Source organism: Mesoplodon mirus (genome assembly GCF_964341445.2).
Source record: "Mesoplodon mirus genome assembly, chromosome: 4".
In the NCBI taxonomy this organism is placed as follows: Eukaryota; Metazoa; Chordata; class Mammalia; order Artiodactyla; family Ziphiidae; genus Mesoplodon; species Mesoplodon mirus.
The window spans coordinates 156,179,841-156,204,175 of NC_138979.1; the positions used below are offsets into that span (position 1 = coordinate 156,179,841).

At 45.2% G+C, this 24,335-nt stretch overlaps 1 protein-coding gene across 3 annotated transcripts in view; it reads left to right on the forward strand.

Moving 5' to 3' along the window:
- The first annotated feature begins 22,457 nt into the window (after positions 1-22,457).
- SUSD6 (sushi domain containing 6) overlaps positions 22,458-24,335 on the forward strand; it is a 93,680-nt gene continuing 91,802 nt past the window's right edge. For 2 of the 3 annotated variants that reach the window (XM_082618657.1, XM_082618656.1), the window contains exon 1: positions 22,458-22,752. The gene's annotated coding sequence lies outside the window, so the exon portion shown is untranslated. Of the gene's footprint in view, positions 22,753-22,783; positions 23,130-24,335 lie in introns of those variants that run through there. The other variant, XM_082618659.1, reaches the window with a different exon arrangement.

Sequence of the window (24,335 nt, forward strand, 5' to 3'; positions counted from 1 at the left end):
TTTTATTTATCACACTTAATGTGACTCAAACATTTCACTATGGAAAAGTTAATGTGTGGGCTACATAGTGCTGTACCAGACCCCCAGTGGGGGTATTCTATAACACGCAGTATAAGCTCCATATCACCTTTATAAAATCCAAGGAATTCTGACTTCCAAAACACATCTAGCCCAACAGTGACAAGAAAGATAATGTATAAAAATAGCAGGGCAGATATTGCTAATTGCTTACCCAATATCCATTCTTATTGTCTTGCTTAATATAGAACCCGGATTGATTTTATTAAGCATAGAAATGTGCCCAGCTAAAGTACTGCTTTCCAGTCTTCCTTGCAAATAAAAGTGGGCAATGAGATGTAATTGGAAGTGGTTGGGTGGGGCTTCCAGGAAAACACCTCTTTTCTCCTGGCCTGTCTTCTTATTTATTTATTTATTGAAGAATAGTTGATTTACAATGTTGTGTTACTTTCTGGTGTATAGCAAAGTGATTCAATTATGCATATATGTATCTATTCTTTTTCATATACTTTTCCATTATGGTTTATTACAGGGCTCATAGTTCCCAGTGTTATACAGTAGGACCTTGTTTATTTTATATATAGTAGTTTGTATCTGCTAATCCCAAACTCCTAATTTATCCCTCCCCTACCTCTTTCCCCTTTGGTAACCATAAGTGTGTTTTTCATGTCTGTGGGTCTGTTTCTGTTTCATAAATAAGTTCATTTGTGTCATTTTTTAGATTCCACATATATAAGTGATATCATATGGTATTTGTCTTTCTCTTTCTGACTTACTTAATATGATAATCTCTGTGTCCATCCATGCTGCTGCAAATGGCATTATTTCATTCTTTTTTATGGCTGAGTAATATTCCACTGTGTATATGTACCACATCTTCTTTATCCATTCACCTGTTGATGGACACTTAGGTTGCTTCCATGTCTTGGGTATTGTAAAAAGTGCTGCTATGAACATTGAGGTGCATGTATCTTTTCAAATTATAGTTTTCTCCAGGTATGTGTCCTAGTCCATCTTCTTACTGCCTGAATATGGATGGGATGGCTGGAGCTACAGCAGCCATCTTGAGTGTGTTTAAGCTACAGTTTGACATCTTTTAAAGGTAATACTAACTGAAGCAATGGCCTAATAAAAAGTCTGAAGGCTTATAAGTGTCAAGAAAGTCTATAAGAGCACAAAAGAAGAGATGTGGTACCCATGGAGATGTTCTGATGATGTTAAGGACAGCCCAAAGGAAGGAGTGAGCTGGTATCCCCTCAGCTTCCATTTGAGCCTGAGTTCCTGCCATGGGAAAGAAGCACTCAGGAATCTTATTGGTGTTCAATTTTCCAACCAATGATGATAGTTTCAGGGAGAGAAGGATGAGGCCTCTAGGGTGGGAGTATAAGAGCCCAGGAGGGGCCCTTGGCCCCCTGGAGGACTTGCAGAAAATGATCAGTCAGTGGTGATGGGCTTTCATCTAATCCTGTTCCTGAACCCAACAAGTCCTGAGAGGGTCAGTCTTATGAGGGTTAGGGTGGGGTGAGGGTTGGGGGTTGCGAGAGCCTTGTCTCTGAGTGGTTCTGGGGAGGACGGCACGTCTGGAAGGCTAGAGTCAGAGGGTGGAGCCTGAGGCACGCTGCAGGACTGCTATGGTCGGGGGAAGCCTAAGACATGGTTCACAAAGTGAACACTCATTGCTTCCACAAAGGCTACCGAGGGGCCCACTGGGAAAGGACAGGAGGGCCCTTGGTGCTGGGACCGGGTAGAGGGGTCTAGAGGACCTTCTGCAGGGCTCTGAGACCAGAGAGACCATGGGGATGCTGGGACCCTGCGTTAGTTAATTGTTTGAGGTCATTGGATTGTTCATGATGTGGTTTTCTCTGCAAAATTCCTGTGACTTCTGTCCAATTACTTCTTGTTTTTGAGTATCTGTGTCATCACTTGTCACAAAAGCCTTGTCCTCTTCCAAGCCATAGTACAGAGCAATACTTTAGAATAATCTGTGAAGCTGGGGCACCCAGACAGCAGTACTGTAGACAGAGTGTCTTTGTTAATATGATTACAAAATATTGAAATGTCCCATAACTGGATGAAAAAGTGCATTCATAGATGCTTCTTAACTCCAAAAGATAAAACGGTGCATTCAGAGACATCCTTCGTAACTCCAAATTCCACGCTATACTGCTAGAACTGACAACTGTTTATGCCTGAAGGTTAGTATCAAAGTTGAATGGTGAAAGTGTAAGTCACATCTGTTGACTCCTCGGGGTTGTACAGAGCCTGCAGGTGCTGGGTGGAAGGTCCTGAGCAAGTGTGTGCAGGCCTTCCTGCCTTCTCATCTCTGGCCTCCTTCCTCCATCCCCAGCCCTTCCCAGCTCCATGGAGATCAAAGCTGCTCCCTCGGGCATACAAAGCCATTGCTGGAAAAGCCACAGCAATGCAGCAGCTCTTTGATGACTGGGGCTGGGAGTGGTGCCAGGCCAGAGATTTCGGAAGGGAAACCTTCCAAAGGCTGGATTAAGCCTCTGGAGCAGATGTTGCCTGTGGATCGCCAGCATTCAGAGAGCTGAGCGGGAGGTAGGCATGGATGGGGATTTGGCCGGCTCACAAAACTGTTGAGCAAAGCCCTGGAGACACTGTTCCAATGGACAGGCCGAGGGAGGGTCAGCTGTCAGGGTCCCCAGGAGAGCCCCGCTCAGTGCCTCAAGAGACTGGAATTGCAGTGACTCATTTCAGACAGAAAGAAAGGGCACAGAACAGGCATTCCTACGAGCACCTCCCCGATACCATGCCCACACGGTACTCCATGGATATTCCTCCTTCTTGCAGCTTTACACTCAGCCTCCCCGTTTGTAAAATGGGAACAACTTAATGCCTGAATTTTGCTTTCAGCAAAGGAGTCAGGCTTTGAGAAACAGTAGGAATAATGTAGGCACCATATCCATAAACCATGTGTTTTGTACACGGAGCCCAGAGCCTCAGACAGAGCTGATCTTGCCCTTTGGAATAAGTGAATGAGGGACCAGAGAGGTATGCCAACCGGAGGACATCTCTCTCCATGGGCATGTTATCATGCCTGAAATTCTACCACTGCCAGTCGGTGGAAGTGGGTGGCTGAGTCAGGTCAACAACGACCCAAAAGGTGAGGCCAGGAGGCCTAAAAAGATGTGGTGGAAGATACACTTTGCTGACAGTGCTCATCCGCTTAAGGGCAGCTTTGGGACAAAGACGTATTATTCAACCGTGTGCATTGGACTTGAAGTCAGGTAGACCATAGTTTGAATCCTGCTTCTGACAGTTACTGGCTGGGTGACTTTGAACTTGTTACTTGACTTCTCTGATTCCCCATTTCCCATCGCTAAAGCAGGGTATTGATTTCTGCCTCACAGGCTTGTGATTGTGAACACGCTCTCTTACTGAGACCTTGAGCACACGTGTAATTTATTAGCAGTGGCAGCCCCGAAGTGTCACTGGCATTGCCGGTGCCGGGACGTTCTGTTAGCCGAGGAGATTCTCTCTGCTGTGATTGTTCTTCTCAGCCCAAGACCCCTGCTTGTTCTGGGGCGGTTACTACAGAAGCTGTGGTGACATTCCCTGCAAGCTGTTGAGAGGCCGGCAGCTTGGATTTCACCAAAGCCTTAAAAGGTATTTACATTTTGAAGCTGGTTTCCCTTTGTCATATTTTTTCCATTTATTTTCAGCCTTAGGGAAAAGGTTTTCATCTTTCTGAAATTAATCTTTCTCTGGAAGTATTTCTTACCGCCAAGGAAGATCTAGGCCTGCCCCCAGACACATTTGCAAAGAGAGCAGGACAGAGAAGGAAGAGCTGGAGAAAAGTTGGAGTGAAGTCGGGAAAAGGAATGGTGTGAGAGTAGCAAATAGAGAAAGTGCAGGAAGTCAGAGGGCAGAGGAAGGGGGCCTTGAACCTGGAGGGTCTCTCCCTGAGTAACTGTGGGAACCAGCAGTCCCCATGGACATGCTTTCTCCCAGGGACTCCTGTCCCCACCAGAGCAGCCTGCTTGCATGGAGCTGTGCAGGGGATGCTTATGTGTAGATTCTAAAATCAACATCTCAGGACTTCCCTGGTGGCGCGGTGGTTAAGAATCCGCCTGCCAGTGCAGGGGACACGGGTTCGAGTCCTGGTCCGGGAAGACCCCACACGCTGAGGAGCAACTAAGCCCGTGTGCCACAACTACTGAGCCTGCACTCTAGAGCCTGCAAGTCACAACTACTGAGCCCATGTGCCACAACTTCTGAGGCCCGTGAGCCTAGAGCCCGTGCTCCACAACAAGAGAAGCCACTGCAATGAGAAGCCCGCACACCACAACGAAGAGTAGCCCCTGCTCACGGCAACTAGAGAAAGCCTGTGTGCAGCAACGAAGACCCAACTAAGCCAAAAATAAAATAAATTAAAAAGACACAAAACAAAACATCTCATTTGCCCTCAGGGTCTTCTAGCTCTCCTTTCCATATGCCCTCCTGCTGCCACTGAGAGGCCCATGGATCCTGCTGGTAACTGCTCTCACTAAGCCCCCTTTCATTCACTACCTATCACTACCCTTTGTGGGGTAGGCTTCCTGGGTGTGCCACCTGTGTGGTTATACCAGGTCCTATGCTCCAAAGAGCATTAAATCTGCCTTGGTTTTTTGTTTTTTGGCCGTGCCGTGCAGCTTGCAGGATCTCAGTTCCCCAGCCAGGGACTGAACGCAGGCCCCAGTAGTGAAAGCCTGGAATCCTAACCACTAGACCACCAGGGAACTCCCAAAATCTGCCTTGGTTAATGCTCTTCTTCTGTCTCCATCTTGAAATTCTTAATAATTTATCCTTTGAATTAGATAACTGTTTTGTAAGTGAAATCCAATGGATCAATGGAGCACACATGAGACAAGACAACAGATTGGGTAGGCAACAGGAACACAGAACAGTGGGCTTAGTGGCCCCACGTGCACATGCATGCCTGGCACAGTCTGGGGCACCACTGGGCTCCAACGTCGCTGGGCCAGACCTGGGCTCAGATTGGTGGCAGTGACAGTGGTGGCAGCAACAACCACAGGACTGGGGAGGGGCTCTACAGGAAGGCAGCACTAGATACCCCACTGGGAGGCCTACTTGTGTCCCTGGAGTCCATCCTTGCAGTGTCTGTACAAAAATTAACTCTTGGATCTGAGCTCCCAGACAGGAATTCCTGGCCTTCAGGCAGTAGATTTTGTCAGTAAATTATTACAAAATAAAAACATATATATAGACATTGTAATAGAGCATATCAGGGAATTATTAAAATTCTTCAAGGAGTTTAGAATCTTTAAAGACTACTGAAAAATTGCAAAGCAAGTATTCACAGGCTTAGAAAGAAGAATTAGATTTAAATCGAATTGTCTCATTCAATGAAGAAGAACACTGTATTCATATGAAGCTTGGATTAAACCAATCATTAACAAGCAAGACAATTTCAAAATTAATGTTTCTTGTAATTGAAGATACAATGAAAGAATGAAGAAATAGGTGTTTTAAATTATATGCAAAAGATGAAGCCACTTTCAGTTTCTTATATGACCTCAAGATACAGGAAATGTCAGAAGAAACATTAAAAGGCCATTGTGTAAGTTTACATTTAAAATCAAATTCAGACTTGCATGAAACTGATTTGTATGAAGAATTAAATCTGCCTAGAAAAATTTTTCCATGAGAATCTTCAGCTCTAAATGTACTAAAATTTATATTTTGAAATTATTTATCAGAAATGTATTCACAGCCCATAAAATACTCTTAACAGCTTCAGTAACAGTTGCATCAGCAGAAAGCTCCTTCTCAAAATAAAAAAATTATTGAAAATATTGCAATCTTACATTTGCCAAGAGCAACTAACATCACTCTCCATTATACTGATTGAGCATAAAGTTGCTAAAATTTTACAGTTTTATGACCTAATAAATGAATTTGCAGAAAAGCAAGCCAGAAAATTTTTATAATCAATCAAGATCTAACACTAATGAAGTATTATTATATACTGAATTATGTAAAATAAGTTACCAAAAATACATTTTTACAATTTGTGTGTTTATGTTGTTACTCATGTATCTCTATTACCCCTCGTAGATTCTACAAGTAATAAAAATATTTCAAAGGCAAAACCTTTATATTCTAGTACCTTTAGTGGCACATTTTTCCTGCTCTTTGAACAGGGGCTCCCACATTTTAATTTTGTACTGGACCCACAGATTATGCAGTCTGCCCTGCTCGGTACCTTGAAGGCTCTCTAAATTCCAGCAAAACCCATAGACATATAAACTCTTACATTTTTTTTTTCTTTTTTTGCGGTACGCGGGCCTCTCACTGTTGTGGCCTCTCCCGTTGCGGAGCACAGGCTCCGGACGCGCAGGCTCAGCGGCCATGGCTCACGGGCCCAGCCACTCCGCGGCACGTGGGATCTTCCTGGACCGGGGCACGAACCCGTGTCCGCTGCATCGGCAGGCGGACTCTCAACCATTGCGCCACCAGGGAAGCCCAACTCTTACATTTTAAGAGTTTCTCCAGACTCCAGAGCAGTGGTTCTCAACCAAGGGCGATTTTGTCCCTCAAGCAGGGGACATGTGGCAGTATCTGGAGACATTTTTTGTCGTCAAAACTAGGGGGCTGGTACTGGCATCTAGTGGGTGGAGGCCAGGGATGCTGCTCAGCATCCTACAATGTACAGGACAGGCCCACAACAAGGAGTTTCCCAGCCCACAATATCAATAGTGGGGCTGTTGAGAAACCCCGATCCAGTCTCCAAGTGTGATTCTGGACCAGCAGAACAGCATCCCTGGTGGGTTGTTTGAAAGGCAAACTCTCAGGCTCCATCTCAGACCTGCTAAATCAAAATCTGCATTTTCACAAGCTCCCCCAGGTGATTGGTGTGCACAGAAAAGTTTGAGAAGCGCCAAGCTAGGGGCTGTGAATCTCTTAACGGTGTATTTTAGACATGTGGGAGGAGCTGTCTCTGACGCTTCAGTCATGCCAGGTCAGGCCAGCCCTGCAGAGACCCTAAGGACCACACTGTTCCTGCCACTTTCTTCATGCTTCTTGTTCATCTCCCAAGCCCCAACCCCAGACGTGTGACGGGTAGGCCCAGGTGCAAGGACACCATGAGCAGCGTCTGGCGGCACCTCAGCCCAGGCACTCACTCGGATCTTGACCTCGTACCTCTGTCAAACAAGTACGCACAGAAAGACAGCAGGCTGGTCTCAGACCTCGGAACTTTCAAGTGCTGGCCTGACTCCAGCTGGTCCCAGGCCTCCCTCTGCTGCAGTGGGCCCGAGGGCTCTGCCCCATGCCTCCATGTCTTAGCGACTGGTCTGCAGGAATGCCCCTGCTTTCAGAGCACCGTTTCTTCCTCCAGTGACAGGTCCTTTCCCTCTTTATTTGCCTCCCGCTGAGGGTTCAAGGCTCACTCACCTGCCCATCCTGGAGGCTTTCCGTTTTCCTCAGGGTCCCCATAGCTACCAGCAGACAGATCTGTGACAGTGGCCCCAAGCTCCAGGGTCTTCAAGACAGGGAAGGTAAATGAGGGCCAGCTGGAGACTGTGGTATACGCAGAGCCCCCGACCAGACAAACACATGCAGGCCCAGCATGTACAAAGCTTTGGACTTTTAAAGAGAAGCAGGAAGTCTTGCTTTTTATGTGAAATCTTCTCCTTTTCCAATACTGGTGACTAAATAAAAAATTAAAACAAACTGAAGGCTGACCACATCCCTCTACAGGAGGCTAGAATCTCCGATAGACAATTTGCTAGTCTATGTGAACACTTACCATCCTATGTTGTCATTGTCTGTGGACATTTTTGTCTTCCCACTCAGCCTGGTGGCAACTTGAGGGTGGGACCTGGAAGAAAGTAGTCCTTAACACATATCTGGTGAGTGAACGAATGAATGAATGAATCAGTGGATGCTGCTGCTACTTCTTGTGCTACTTCTTGTGAGCCCTGGTCATCCGGTGGGTTTAAAGCCATGGTTCATTATGGGCAGTGTCACTTCCTAGGGGTTGTTTGGACACCTGTGAGGGTATTTTTGGTTGTTATGATGCTTAACAGCGCCATTGGCATTTAATGGGTGGGAGTGGTCAAAAGGACAAAAATAATATTTAAACACTTACTTTGTGCTCACTGTGTGCCAGGCTCTCTTCCAAGCACTTTATTGAAAAGAACTTATTTAATCTTTACAACAGTCTTACAAGCTAGGTACTGCCATCATACCCATTCCACAGACAGCAGGGTGGGTGGGGGGATGCCAGTAGGTCTGCAATGGACGGGACAGCCCTGCACGTCCAAGAACCACCCTGTGTTCCACAGCTTCTTGTTTGCCCCACTGGATGTTTATGCAGGAAAAAAAGCCCCTTTGTATAACAATCAGAAATACAGCAATCACAACAATTGCAGGAAGAGTGTGCTTTATTTTTCAGCACTTTACCAAGAGCTCACCATTTCAGAAAAATCATGCAACAGGCGGCAACAACACTCAAGGCATCTGAGTCACTAAAACTACATACCTACATCCATCTGTGTTTATGGTTACCAAAGTCATGGTGATTCTAGGGGCAAGCATTGGATTGATTTGTTTTGGTTTTTTTTAGTAAATTTTTTATTAACTAACTACATACTTCAAAGAAGTGAACAAATCATAAGAATATACCTTATGAACTTTTGCAAAACGAGCACTTGTGTAACCAGGACTCGGGTCAAGAAACAGAACGTTCTCAGCACCCCGGAAGTCCCCTCGTACTCTCTTCTACTCACAATGCCCCCCTAAAGGTAACTACCATCCTGACTTCTAACACCTTCCATTCATTTTGCCTATTTATCTTTGAACTTTATATAAATGGAATCATGTAGTGTATACTTCTTCTGTGTCTGGCTTCTTTCAGTCAAGATTATGTCCGTGAGGGCTTCCCTGGTGGCGCAGTGGTTGAGAGTCCGCCTGCCGATGCAGGGGACACGGGTTCGTGCCCTGGTCTGGGAAGATCCCACATGCCTCGGAGCAGCTGGGCCCGTGAGCCATGGCCGTTGAGCCTGCGCGTCCGGAGCCTGTGCTCCGCAACGGGGAGAGGCCACAACAGTGAGAGGCCCGCGTACCGCAAAAAAAAAAAGATTATGTCCGTGAGATACAGCCACATGTTGTGTGACTTGGAAGTTTGTTCATTCTTGTCACTGCATAGTATTCATTGTATGAACATACCACACGTGTTTATGCCTTCTGCTGTAGGTGGACTTTTGGGGTGTTCCAGTTTTTGGCTATTGCAAATAACGGTTCTGTTAATACTCTTTTTTTTTAACATCTTTATTGGAATATAATTGCTTTACAATGGTGTGTTAGTTTCTGCTTTATAACATAGTGAATCAGCTATACATATACATATATCCCCATATCTCCTCCCTCTTGCGTCTCCCTCCCACCTTCCCTATCCCACCCCTCTAGGTGGTCACAAATCACCGAGTTGATCTCCCTGTGCTATGTGGCTGCTTCCCCCTAGCTATCCATTTTACATTTGGTAGGTTCTCCCCTAGGTTCTTCATAACCATTTTTTTAAGACTCCATATATATGTATTAGCATACGGTATTTGTTTTTCTGTTTCTGACTTACTTCACTCTGTATGACAGACTCTAGGTCCATTCACGTCACTACAAATAACTCAATCTTGTTTCTTTTTATGGCTGAGTAATATTCTATTGTATATATGTGCCACACCTTCTTTATCCATTCATCTGTCAATGGACACTTAGGTTGTTTCCATGTCCTGGCTATTGTAAATAGAGCTGCAATGAACATTGTGGTACATGACTCTTTTTTTTTAAACATTTTTATTGGAGTATAATTGCTTTACAATCGTGTGTTAGTTTCTGCTTTATAACAAAGTGAATCAGCTATACATATACATATATCCCCATATCTCCTCCCTCTTGCGTCTCCCTCCCACCTTCCCTATCCCACCCCTCTAGGTGGTCACAAAGCACCGAGCTGATCTCCCTGTGCTATGCGGCTGCTTCCCACTAGCTATCTATTTTACATTTGGTAGTGTATATATGCACATGCCACTCTCTCACTTCATCACAGCTTACCATTCCCCTCCCGTGTCCTCAAGTCCATTCTCTACTAGGTCTGCATCTTTATTCCCATCCTGCCCCTAGGTTCTTCATGACCATTGTTTCTTTGTTTTTAGATTCCATATATATGTGTTAGCATACAGTATTTGTTTTTCTCTTTCTGAATTACTTCACTCTGTATGACAGACTCTAGGTCCATCCACCTCACTACAAATAACTCAATTTCATTTCTTTTTATGGCTGATTAACATTCCATTGTATATATGTGCCACATCTTCTTTATCCATTCATCTGTCAATGGGCATTTAGGTTGTTTCCATGTCCTGGCTATTGTAAATAGAGCTGCAATGAACATTGTGGTACATGACTTTTTTTGAATTATGGTTTTCTCAGGGTATATGCCCAGTAGTGGGATTGCTGGGTCGAATGGTAGTTCTATTATTAGTTTTTTAAGGAACCTCCATACTGTTCTCCATAGTAGCTGTATCAATTTACATTGCCACCAACAGTGGAAGAGGGTTCCCTTTTCTCCACACCCTCTCCAGCATTTATTGTTTGTAGATTTTTTGATGATGGCCATTCTGACTGGTGTGAGGTGATACCTCATTGTAGTTTTGATTTGCATTTCTCTAATGATTAGTGATGTTGAGCATCCTTTCATGTGTTTGTTGGCAATCTGTGTATCTTCCTTGGAGAAATGTCTATTTAGGTCTTCTGCCCATTTTTGGATTGGGTTGTTTGTTTTTTTGACACTGAGCTGCCTGAGCTGCTTGTATATTTTGGAGATTAATCCTTTGTCAGTTGCTTCATTGCAAATATTTTCTCCCATTCTGAGGGTTGTCTTTTCGTCTTGTTATGGTTTCCTTTGCTGTGCAAAAGCTTTTAAGTTTCATTAGTTCCCATTTGTTTATTTTTGTTTTTATTTCCATTTCTCTAGGAGGTGGGTCAAAAAGGATCTTGCTGTGATTTATGTCATAGAGTGTTCTTCCTATGTTTTCGTCTAAGAGTTTTATAGTGTCCAGTCTTACATTTAGGTCTTTAATCCATTTTGAGGTTATTTTTGTGCATGGTGTTAGGGAGTGTTCTAATTTCATTCTTTTACATGTAGCTGTCCAGTTTTCCCAGCACCACTTATTGAAGAGGCGGTCTTTTCTCCATTGTATATTATTGCCTCCTTTTTCAAAGATATGGTGACCATATGTGCATCGGTTTATCTCTGGGCTTTCTATCCTGTTCCATTGATCTGTATTTCTGTTTTTGTGCCAGTACCATACTATCTTGATTACTGTAGCTTTGTAGTATAGTCTGAAGTCAGGCAGCCTGATTCCTCCAGCTCTGTTTTTCTTTCTCAGGATTGCTTTGGCTATTCGGGGTCTTTTTTTTTTTTTTTTTGTGGTACGTGGGCCTCTCACTGTTGTGGCCCCTCCCGTTGCGGAGCGCAGGCTCCGGACGCACAGGCCCAGCGGCCATGGCTCACGGGCCCAGCCGCTCCGCGGCATGTGGGATCCTCCCAGACCGGGGCACGAACCCGCGTCCCCTGCATCGGCAGGCGGACTCTCAACCACTGCGCCACCAGGGAAGCCCTCGGGGTCTTTTTTGTTTCCATACAAATTGTGAAATTTTTTGTTCTAGTTCTGTGAAAAATGCCATTGGTAGTTTGATAGGGATTGCATTGAATCTGTAGATTGCTTTGGGTATTATAGTCATTTTCACAGTGTTGATTCTTCCAATCCAAGAACATGGTATATCTCTCCATCTGTTTGTATCATCGTTAATTTCTTTCACTAGTGTCTTATAGTTTTGTGCATACAGGTCTTTTGTCTCCTTTGGTAGGTTTATTCCTAGGTATTTTATTCTTTCTGTTGCAATGGTAAATGGGAGTGTTTCCTTAATTTCTCTTTCAGATTTTTCATCATTAGTGTATAAGAATGCAAGAGATTTCTGTGCATTAATTTTGTATCCTGCTACTTTACCAAATTCATTGATCAGCTCTAGTAGTTTTCTAGTAGCATCTTTAGGATTCTCTATTTATAGTATCATGTCATCTGCAAACAGTGACAGTTTTACTTCTTCTTTTCCAATTTGGATTCCTTTTATTTCTTTTTCTTCTCTGATTGCTGTGGCTAAAACTTCCAAAACTATGTTGAATAATAGTGGTGAGAGTGGGCAACCTTGTCTTGTTCCTGATCTTAGTGGAAATGCTTTCAGTTTTTCACCATTGAGAACAATGTTGGCTGTGGGTTTGTCATATATGGCCTTTATTATGTTGAGGTAAGTTCCCTCTATGCCTCCTTTCTGGAGGGGTTTTATCATAAATGGGTGTTGAATTTTGTCGAAAACTTTCTCTGCATCTATTGAGATGATCATATGGATTTTCTCCTTCAGTTTGTTAATATGGTTTATCACATTGATTGATTTGCATATATTGAAGAATCCTTGCATTCCTAGGATAAACCCCATTTGATCATGGTGTATGATCCTTTTAATGTACTATTGGATTCTGTTTGCTAGTATTTTGTTGAGGGTTTTTGCATCTATGTTCATCAGTGATATTGGCCTGTAGTTTTCTTTTTTTGTGACATCTTTGTCTGCCTTTTGGTGTCAGGGTGATGGTGGCCTTGTAGAATGAGTTTGGGAGTGTTCCTCCCTCTACTATATTTTGGAAGAGTTTAAGAAGGTTAGGTGTTAGCTCTTCTCTAAATGTTTGATAGAATTCGCCTGTGAAGCCATGTGGTCTTGGGGTTTTGTTTGTTGGAAGATTTTTTTTTAATCAATTAATTAATTAATTTTTGGCTGCATTTGGTCTTTGTTGCTGTGTGCGGGTTTTCTTTAGTGGCAGCAAGCAGGGGCTACTCTTCATTGCAGTGGCTTCTCTTGTGGTAGAGCATGGGCTCTAGACATGCGGGCTTCAGTAGTTGTGGCACATGGGCTCAGTAGTTGTGGTTCATGGGCTCTAGAGCGCAGGGTCAGTAATTGTGGTGCACGGGCTTAGTTGCTCCGGGGCATGTGGGATATTCCTGGACCAGGGCTCGAACCTTTGTCTCCTGCATTGGCAGGCGAATTCTTAACCACTGTGCCACCAGGGAAGTCCCTGTTGGAAGATTTTAAATCACAGTTTCAATTTCAGTGCTTGTGATTGGTCTGTTTATATTTTCTATCTTTTCCTGGTTCAGTCTCAGAAGGTTGTGCTTTTCTAAGAATTTGTCCATTTCTTCCAGGTTGTCCATTTTACTGGCATATTTTTGCTTGTAGTAATCTCTCATGATTCTTTGTGTTTCTTCAGTATCAGTTGTTACTTCTCTTTTTCATTTCTAATTCTGCTGATTTGAGTCTTCTCCCTTTTTTTCCTGATGAGTCTGGCTAATGGTTTATCAATTTCGTTTATCTTCTCAAGGAACCAGCTATTAGTTTTATTGATCTTTGCTATCATTTACTTCATTTCTTTTTCATTTGTTTTTGATCTGATCTTTATGATTTCTTTCCTTCTGCTAACTTTGGGGGGTTTTTGTTCTTCTTTCTCTTACTGCTTTAGGTGTAGGGCTGGGTTGTTTATTTGAGATGTTTCTTGTTTCTTGAGGTAGGATTGTATTGCTATAAACTTCCCTCTTAGAACTGCTTTTGCTGCATCCCATGGGTTTTGGGTCATTGTGTTTTCATTGTTATTTGTTTCTAGTTATTTTTTGATTTCCTCTTTGATTTCTTCAGTGATCTCTTGGTTATTTAGTAGTGTATTGTTTAGCCTCCATGTGTTTGTATTTTTTACAGATTTTTTCCTGTAATTGATATTTAGTCTCATAGCATTGTGGTAGGAAAAGATACTTGATACGATTTCAATTTTCTTAAATTTACCAAGGCTTGATTTGTGACCCAGGATATGATCTATCCTGGAGAATATTCCATCAGCACTTGAGAAGAAAGAGTATTCTGTTTTTTATGGATGGAATGTCCTATAAATATCAATTAAGTCCATCTTGTTTAATGTATCATTTAAAGCTTGTGTTTCCTTATTTATTTTCATTTTGGATGATCTGTCCATTGGTGAAAGTTGGGTGTTAAAGTCCCCTACTATTATTGTGTTGCTGTCTATTACCAGGGGAAATTAAAAGAAATATTCATAGTGCACCTCAGGGGAGGTGATGGAACTGACGTACTTTGGGGGCATCAAATCTTTTTCACACACATTCCCTGGTAAATGGAGAGTCTCTAGGGTCTGGCTGTCTCTTAGGGGTACCCCACATATTCTCTGCCCTCATTCATCTACTGGCTTTACTGTTGAGTGTATCTAACCCTAGGCCACCTATGCTGGGTTCACTGTTCCTACATGGCAGCTTCTGCAGACACACGTGCTGGTAAATGTTTAACAACTTGTTCTGGGAGTCAGGGTTGATTTGTAGTGTTTGCTAATTTCTGTGGTGTAAGTACTTCCACCATGTCTAATTTCAAGGTTTTAATGAGATGTTGTTGAACCTGGAATTGGGAAGAGATTCTAAGTAATATAATATTACACAGTATTTCCACCATACGTACACAATAGATGTAAATAGACTTGAAAGCATAGGTAAAAGCACAATGTAGTACAATTAGGAACTGATAAGTTTGGGTATTTATTACTTTAAAACATAATTTTTTTAGTGTAATGTTAATGCCATTATTTATTTATTTATTTTTATTGAAGTATAGTTGATGTATTACAATATTATATAAATTTCAGGTGTACAACAAAATGCTTCACAATTTTTAAAGATTATACTCTATTTATAGTTATTATAAAGTATTGACTATAATCCCTGTGCTCTACAATATATCCTTGTAGCCTATTTATTTTATACATAGTAGTTTGTATCTCTTAATCCCCTATGCCTATATTGCCTCTCTCTCCTTCCCTCTCCCCACTGGTAATCTCTAGTTTGTTCTCTATATCTGTGAGTCTGTTTCTTTTTTTGTTATAGTCACTAGTTAGCTTTATTTTTTAGATTCCACATATAAGTGATATCATACAGTATTTGTCTGACCTTTTTTCACTAAGCATAATACCCTCCAAGTCTATCCACATTGTTGCAAATGGAAAAATTTCATTCTTTTCCATGGCTGAGAAGGAATCCATTGTATTTAAATACCATATCTTCTTAGAGGGTCAAGAGGAACAAACTTCTAGTTATAAAATAAGTATGTCATGGGAATATAATATATAGCATGGTGACTGTAGTTAATAATATTGTATTGCATATTTTAAAGTTCTAAGAGAGTAAATCTTAAAAGTTCTCATCATGAGAAAAAAATTTTTGTAACTTTGTATGGTGACAAATGGTAATTAGACTTATTGCGATGATCATTGTGCAGTGTACACAAATATCAAATCATTATGTTGTACACTTGAAACTAATATAAAGTTATATGTCAATTATACCTCAATAAAAAATAAATCCACCTCTAGAAAAAAAAGTACCATATCTTCTTTATACATTCAACTGTTGAGGAATACTTAGGTTGCTTCCATATCTTGGCTGTTGTAAATAATGCTGCTCTGAACATTGGGGTGCATGTATCTTTTTGAATTAGTATTTTCATTTTTTTCTTCAGATAAATACCTAGGAGTGGGCTTGCTGGGTCATATGGTAGTTCTGTTTTCAGTTTTTTGAGAAATCTCCATACTGTTTTCCTGCACCAATTTACATTCTCCCAAAGCTAAAATTTATTTCGTTTTACATATATAATTTAATTTTTAATAAAGGCCATGTTTAACAACTGGGGCACAAAAATCTTGGGAATTTTATAGTTGGTTCTTGAGAGACAGCATGAGCAGGCTCCAGCACAACACTGCAGGTAACTGGCTCTGGTCTCCCTTTAAAAAAATCACATTTGGGGGACTTCCCTGGCAGTCCAGTGGTTAAGACTCTGTGCTCCCAATGCAGGGGGCACGGGTTCGATCCCTGGTCAGGGAACTAAGATCCCGCACGGCGAAGCCAAAAAAAATACCCCCACCAAAAAAAAAAAAATATCACATTTGTTTTTTGCAGTGCACGTTGCAGTTGCATTCTGTAGGAGGTAAGCAGGCCTGGCCCTGCTACTTAGTAACTGTAGCCTTGGCCTTATCTTTAACCTCTCAGTACCTCAGTTTCCTTCTACGAAATGCGGATAACAGTATTAGTACTAACTTCACAGGTTACTGCAGGGATTAAATGAGATCACGTAGGTAAAGCCATTAGCACGGTGCCTGGCAGACAGTATGGGGTACTTAGTAAATCGGCAGTGGCACCAGAGCTTCACAGCCCTGCCTCTGCCTCCCAGGCCCATCTGAAGGGAGGGGGCCACTCCATCCTCATCCACCTGCTGTCAGAGGTAGCAGAGCCAATCACACCACCAGCCTTCCCACCATTAAATCACTTGAAAATGAATGGTCAGGACAGACTTGAGAAAGAAAGGGAATGGGTGTCAAGTGACCAGGAGCAGCAAGGGTGGAGGGCCACTTGTGTCTGGAAGGACCTCAGGACACCACTGCCCCCAGGGCCTTCCTCCTTCCCTGCTGCCAGCCCCCCAGTGCCGCTGCCCAGCCCTCGGGCCAAGGCCAGGGAATCAGGATGGCTGGCACCTGTGCAGGCAGCATCTTGGCAGTTCCCATCTGAAGACACAGCAGGTAGATGCTCTCTTTGCTGCCTTGGCTTATCTTGAGTGTAAAATGGGGCTGATACTTTTACCCTGCTTACCTGGTCTGTGTCAGAGATACGGATGTCATCAAAGACTTGTCAGTGCTTCAGAACAACAGGAGGGGTTGGCTCATCCCCTTACACACGCCTGCTGACCGGGCAGCCTCAGGTATACTTTTTCCAGGGCTGGGCTCACGGTTGGGGTGAGCAGGGAATCACAGTTGCCGCTCTGGGAAGCCCCGCTCTGACCCCTGACCTCTGCAAAGCCCCCGGAGATCGGTGGCCAACACGGACTGGGCCACCAAGCCTGACTCTCACAGGTTCCTGACACGCTTGGGGACAGGTGCCACGGTTGGCGCACGCCCACCTGAGCTCAGGGTCTTCCTCCCCTGCAGTGGTACCTGCCCTTCATCTCTGCGTGCCCAGCCTTGCTAGCCCACCCACCTTGGATGCTGACTTGCTGTGGTGACGGTGGCTTGAATACCTCCACCTCCCCTGGGGTCAGATGGGTTTACTTGTTTACTTTGAAGGCTGCCCAAGGAATCTTTAATCAAAACAAGAAACCCCATGCTAATTCCCGCCTCAGGTTAGGCAAGCCAGAAGTCTGCTGCATGCCTCAACTTCCTTACAGGTAAAACTGGAGGATGATAATGTCTCACTTTATGGGGAGGATGTGTGGATAAAATGAGCTGGTGTGCGAGAAAGTCCTTTCAAAAAGATCAAGAAATATGTAAAGGGCTTCCCTGGTGGCGCAGTGGTTGAGAGTCTGCCTGCCGATGTAGGGGACACGGGTTCGTGCCCCGGTCCGGGAAGATCCCACATGCCGCAGAGCGGCTAGGCCTGTGAGCCATGGTCGCTGAGCCTGTGTGTCCAGAGCCTGTGCTCCGCAACGGGAGAGGCCACAACAGTGAGAGGCCCACGTACCGCGCAAAAAAAAAAAAAAAAAAAAAAAGAAATATGTAAAGACCATTTGGGTCATTATTTGCTCTTTTTAAAAATTGGGGACAGGAGAAGGCATATGATTTATTTGAAAAAGTGTGACTTTTTTTTTTTTTTTTAAACCTGGGACCTAGTAGTATCTGCCCAACAAATTAACAAATTAGGGCTTCACATTTCTTTTTCTTATGAGGTCTGGTTATTTTTTTTTTCCTTTTACTATTTATTTATTTATTTAGGCTGCACCAGGTCTTAGTTGCGGCATGCAGGATCTTCGTTGCAGCATGCAGGATCTTTAGTTGCGGCATGCGGACTCCTTAGTTGCGGCATGCAAACTCTTAGTTGCGACATGCGGGATCTAGTTCCCTGACCAGGTATCAAACCTGGGCCCCCTGCATTGGGAGCGCAAAGTCTTACCCACTGGACCACCAGGGAAGTCCCGAAAAAGTGTAACTTTTGGAACAGACGAGTGGATTCTGGTTTTGCAATGCTATGTAGTTTCTGATGTCACAGAAGTCTCTCAGAGACTGTTTCCTCACGTGTAAAGTGGTGTTGACAATATTTAACTTGAGGGTGTTGTCAAAATTAGTGGTTACATGTATAAAGTCCCTACCAAGTATCTGGTACACAGTAAGTGCACAATAAATAGTAGCTGTCATTCCTGCTGTTATATGTAATAGTGATAACAACAGAGATACCAAGTACAATTGACCCTCGAACGACACGGGTTTGCACTGCTTGGGTCCACTTACATGTGGATTTTTTCCAGTAAACATTACAGTACTATATGATCCCCATTGGTTGAACACAGGGATGTCAAACCGTGGATGCAGAGGAACTGCATAAAGGTGGATTGACTAAGTTACAAGCGGATTTCTGACTGCAGAGAGGTTGGTTCCCCTAACCCCACCCTGTTCAAGGGTCAAGGTACAAATTCTGAACCTTTTCTCGCTTTCGTTTTCCGGGAGCCATGCTCCTCTTTCCTGCCCTCTAAGTGGTAGAGGCACAAGCTCTTAGATTCCTGGGAGAGGGAGAAGGAATACCGTGCCCTCTGACTCATTCCATGGGAGTGACTGATTCTTCCTGTTTTGCCCAGGACTGTACTAGTTTTAGCACTGAAGTCCATGTCCCTGGAACGCCCTTTGCCCCAGGCAAACTGGCATGATTGATCACTCTACTCACCATCGACCTGGGTCTAGCCACCAAGCCATTTTCCAGTACCTAGATTTAGAGTATAAAGATTTGTACTGGGGGCTTCCCTGGTGGCGCAGTGGTTGAGAGTTCGCCTGCCAATGCAGGGGACACAGGTTCGTGCCCCGGTCCGGGAAGATCCCACATGCCGCACAGCGGCTGGGCCCGTGAGCCATGGCCGCTGAGCCTGCGCGTCCGGAGCCTGTGCTCCGCAACGGGAGAGGCCACAACAGTGAGAGGCCCTCGTACCGCAAAAAAAAAAAAAAAAAAAAAAAGATTTGTACTGGAAATCTGGATGGACCTAGGAATATTAGCTTGAAGAACCATCTTAAGCCCTTTTAGTACAAGGCAGGGGCTATATAAATAAGTGAAAATTAAAAAAATAGCACTGGCCTTAAAATTTATTATGCTAGGTGTAAGATACAAAAAAATCAATTATGAAGACCACATCTTGTAGGATTCCATATACAAAATGTCCAGTATAAGCCAATCTGTGGAAACAGAAAGTAGATTATTGGTTGCCTAGGGCAGGGGTTGGAGTGGGAGGAAATGGAGAGTGATAGCTAACGAGTATACAGTTTCTTTTGGGAATCATGAAAATGTGCTAAAATTGATTGTGGTAATGGTTGTACAGCTCTGTAAATATACTGAAAACCATTGAGTTGTACATTTCAAATATACAATTATATATTTAAACTGTGAGTAGTATGGTGTGTGAATTGTATCTCAGTAAAGCTGTTAAATTTTCAAAAATATTTACAAATTTTAAAACAATTTTTTAAATTGAAAAAAAATCAACTGTTCCTCCCACTTGAGAATCTCTAAACTTAAATTATTCTTAACTCTCATCTTGGGAATTATCTCTTTAATGACCTAAAAATATTTAACCTCCGCCAGGGAGTACCATCCCCATTTTGCAGGTGAGACGAGCAAGGCCCAGAGGCAGAATGTAACAGGGGCTTTTGCTCAGCTCTATAGAGGAGGCCAGTGGAACCTGGCAGGAGGGGATGTGGCGGGAGAGGAGAGGCTGGGGAGCCAGCATTTACAAAGGGAGAAAAGAGATTCACCCCTGACCCTGGCAATATAAAGCAGAAGGAAATATGTGCTAAACTGAGGATCATCCAAAATGCCACAGAAGAGCAGAAGGGAAGCTCTAGAAAGGTTGCAAAAGGTGACTGGGGAGGGCATTCCAGGCAGAGGAAACAGTGTGGGCATGGGCTCTGAAGTGTGAAAGTAGGTGGCTTGTTAGAGGCGTGCAGGTGGTGTGGGGAGGCTGGAGCGTGGGTATGTGGAGGGATGGAGAGGATCTGGGCCAGACTGTAGGGCGCACAAGACGGTCCAAGACATACTCCAAGTTTGATTTTGTTCTGTGGACACTGGGATGTCCAGGATAAGATTTTTAGATAGTAACAGATTTGCATAGGGTCTCAGACGCCATTTTACAATGTGAGGTAGAGGGTCTTGCATGAAGTCACCGATCAGTTAGTGGCCAAACTGACTGCAAACTGACTGCAGAACTAGGGGCTCCAATGCCTGGCCTAACCCATCTTCCATCATGCCAAGCTGCCTTCTAGGATGATTTGCCCGCTTTTCTTTTCTTCTTCTTTCATCTGTCTTCTCTAACTCCTCCCTAGCCCTTCCTTTGCTTCCAACCCCCTTGTTGCTTTCCTGGCCCTTGGGTCCGCCTGGGGTGTTCCTGCAGCCGACAGCAGGTTGGTGAACTCTGTTGCAGATCCAGGCAGATCTAATGTTTGCTTTCAACCCCCTTAGTGGTCTGGGCAGTGAGGCCCCAGTAGAGGAGGAAATGAGCAGGAAGGGAAGGTGTCCAGCTTCTGCAGTGAGTCTGGACCTAGGAGATGTTAGAAAACAAAATTCAACCAAGTAAATTTGAAGATCTAATTGGCTTTATTCAATGATTCAGGAATCAGGGAGCATCCCATCTAGCAACTAGAAGGGTGCTCAGAGGAGTTGTACAAAATGGAAGGATTTTATAGGAAGAAGGCTGGGACAAGGGAGCTATTATTAAAAGAAAAGAAAGGATCATTTTTAGGCCCGAAGGTCTTCTTTTTTTTTGGTGGGGGAGGAAGAGAACTGCCAAGGGTTCCATTATGCAAATTGCCTCTTCCTCCTCTGGGGAACGGAGAGGGTCCATGTGACAGCACCTCATTGGTGCTGACCAGAAGATTCCAAACTGGTCAAGATTACATTTATGGTGAAGGTCAAAACTGCAATTAGGTTAGGTAGTAAATCTAGGTTTGGTATCACGGGCTTTAGCACAAGTGACGCCATTTTGGGCCTGTGGGTTTTCTCTTTAACAGAACTCAAGGAGGAAAGAAGGCAGAACAAAGACAGGCTTATGGAAGAGGCAGCAGCAGCCATAGGTCCTGTGGGCCCCAGAATGGGAGGGTTTTCTTCGGATGGGTGTGTGTGCATGGTGGTGGGGTCGGGCGGGGCGGGGGTCGGCGTGACACCCTGCTTGCTTTGTTTGAGCTACCTCAAAAATTCAACCAAAAATTCAATTCAATTCACAGCACTCTTCCAGAGAACCTGCTAGAACTAGGCTATGTGAGAGGCCCTGAGAGGGTGTCCAAAGGGCATCAGAAAGGAGAGCCTGCCTTACCCAATCTGCAGCAGAGGCTTAAGTCTCTGGGTCCGAGCGCAGACTCTGGCACTGATTCTCAAGTAGGAACGCCTCAACATTAATGGAGCTCCTCTGAGACAGGCACTGTTCAAGGCCCTGGGCCACAAAGTCAAAACCGTTGTCATTAAGGGGTCACAAGCCCTGTAAATACATACAGAGGACGTATCTCCTAGGGCCGCAGTGGGATCACTTATAGATGCTGTAGCTATAAAGTCCACAAACTAGCATATGTTGGAAAATAGCCCCAGGAGGCAAGGCTCAGGATGGGAAATAAAGTTAGGCGTGTGGCGGGGTTCTAGCCCGGACTCTGCCAGTCCGCACTCTGAACTTCAGTTTTCTGAACCTTGAGATCCGTCGCGTGCTTTTAGTGTGCTGAGGAATCCCTTAGGAATGCTTTTTAAGGTAGATTCCAGAGTCCAATCGTAGCTTTTTCGAATCAGAATGGTGGGACGTGGGACTCTAAGTCTGCATTTTTACACCTGCACCCGGGGACAATTTTGAGGTTGGTAGGCTTTGCAACCTAGTTTGAGGAGTACCGCTTAATAGGGAGAAGTACCGCTTAGCGACAGGCCTGGCGAGGGATTCCTTAGCTAAGAAGGCAACAGGAATGAAAGCGCCTTGTCGACCGGAGAGCAAACCAATTCTTTGCAAATAATAGTAATCCAAATAATATCCGAATAATCCAAATAATAATACAATAATAATAGTAAAAGAACTGGAGAGTGCAGCGCAAAGGCACCTCAGTCTGAATCTGTACCACTACCCGGTCCACTCTAGCAGCGCTGGCGTGACGGTGCCTTTAAGAACACCCCCCGCCCACCCAGTCTCGCCTCCCGCGGGGCGTGCGGGCCGACCGCCGGCGCTTGCGTGCTTCCAGCCGTCGACCGGCCGGGGCTTCCCAGCGGGGCGGTCGCGGCAGCGCGACGCCGGCGCTGGTTGCGTGCGCGCCTGGCCCCGCCCCTCGCCCTCCCCTTCCCCTCCCCCTCCGCGGGCCTCCCCCGCCCGCGCGGTACAGCTGGGCCGGTGACTCGCGTACTGCTGCCGTTGCCTCCGCTACGGCCGCCGTGTTCCATTCTCCTAAGCCGGCGACATCCTCGTCCCCTGCCTCCCGCCTCCTCCTCCCGCAGCTCCAGCCAGACAAGGGCACACGGGGTCTCGCCAAGACCCAAGAGGGCTGCGGGCGCGCGCGGGCGGCGGAGCGGATCCCTGCGCCGCGGAAGCTGCGAGCGTTCGCCTCCCGGAGGTCGCCGCGCCGTTCCCCGGGTGAGTTGTCACCGCGGCCGTGGGGCGGAGGGGCCGGGCATTGTGTCACTGGCGCCCTCGGCCGGCTGTCAGGGGCGCAGGACCGGCGCACCGCCCGGGAGGGACGTTGGGGAGCCCGGACGGCCGCCCCGCGTCGGCTGCTCTCCGCGCTTCCTGCGCCGGCCCGGCTGTCACGCCGACGCCCGGCGGCGAGGCCGGTGCCGGCGTGGGCCGGGAGGGCGGCGGCGGGGAGCTGTGCCGAGGCCGGGAGGAAGACTGGCCGGCCGGCTTGCGGCCGGGAGCTTGGTGGCCGGAATCGGGGCGCGCCGCCCGGGCCTCGCCGGACGTGCGGCGTCGCGCTCCGGCTCGGAATTCACGGTGGAGACCACATTTTGCAGGTCGCTGGGAGGTAGTCACAGGCTGGCTGTCTTTAATACTGTTACTGCTTTTCCGTCAAGCCAACTAAAGCTGTGGGTCCTGTGCTGGGGCAGGGTTGGCTTAGCGATGGTGGACTTCCGAGGGCACCTTGGAGCCCGGGTGTGCGAGCGCCAGAGCTTTCTGGAGCCCCCGCGCCTCGTCTGGTCTTTAATCTCAAAAACTTTTCTTAGTATCCGAGCTGAGACGCACCGAAACCACTTCCTGTTTATGTATGTAGACTTTCTTTTTTCACTTCTGGGTTTTAGAGACAAATACTGGTGTCGGTCTGACCCTCCCACAGGGTTGTGACCGTGGGGCTGCTGAAGTGGGAGAAGTTACCTGTAAGGAGGTCAGGAGGGGGAGGTGGTTTTGGGGACTGTAAGACCCAGGAGAAAAGAGGCGTCGAGAACAAATCTCCAGCTGGTTTGAGGGAAGTTCAGCAGTGAGGCCTGATGCTGCTGTTCCCATAGAATGTCCCCTGGTGGCAGGCGGCTCGCTGGGCATTACTGCTCTTGCTAACTGGGCTTGTGTGTGCTCTGTACAGAGGTGCAGTGAAACTACCCAGTTCAATTAAACCGTAGGTATTTTACACCCTTTCTAGGTCTGCAGAGGTGACGAGTGTCTTTCCATCCTTTACACTGTTTAATTCACTTCTGTTCTTTTCATTGCTCTGATTTAAAAAATATGTATGAATGGGGTGAATGCATACATACACCTTTTCTGTTTTGGGAATTCCACACCCAAATTGTCACCATCTAGTGGAGGCTAGTAGAGACATGTGCTTGGCTTTGAGTTTTGAATTTTCTGGGCTTTCCATTTTTAGCTAGATGCATATTCAACCAGAAATGAAAATTTTCAGAGTTTGGGGCGTGGGGAGTACATCTACCTTCCCCTCAGTAGAGGAGATATTTAATAATGAAAAAATAATAGCAATAACAGGGGAAAGTTCTTGAGGACTTACTGTGAACTGAGTTTTGTGCCAAGAACTTTACTTTCTTGATCTCATTTACTAAACAACAAACTTTTGTGGTAGATTTTGTCATTATTCTCATTCTTTCAGATGAGAGCAAAGCCAAACAAATAACTTGCCCAAGGTCACAAAGGTATCTCATAGTAGAGCCCTCGCCCTGAACTACTAGATTATACTGTTAATTTCTAGTTTGCTTACCATTTGGTAAAATTGAAAC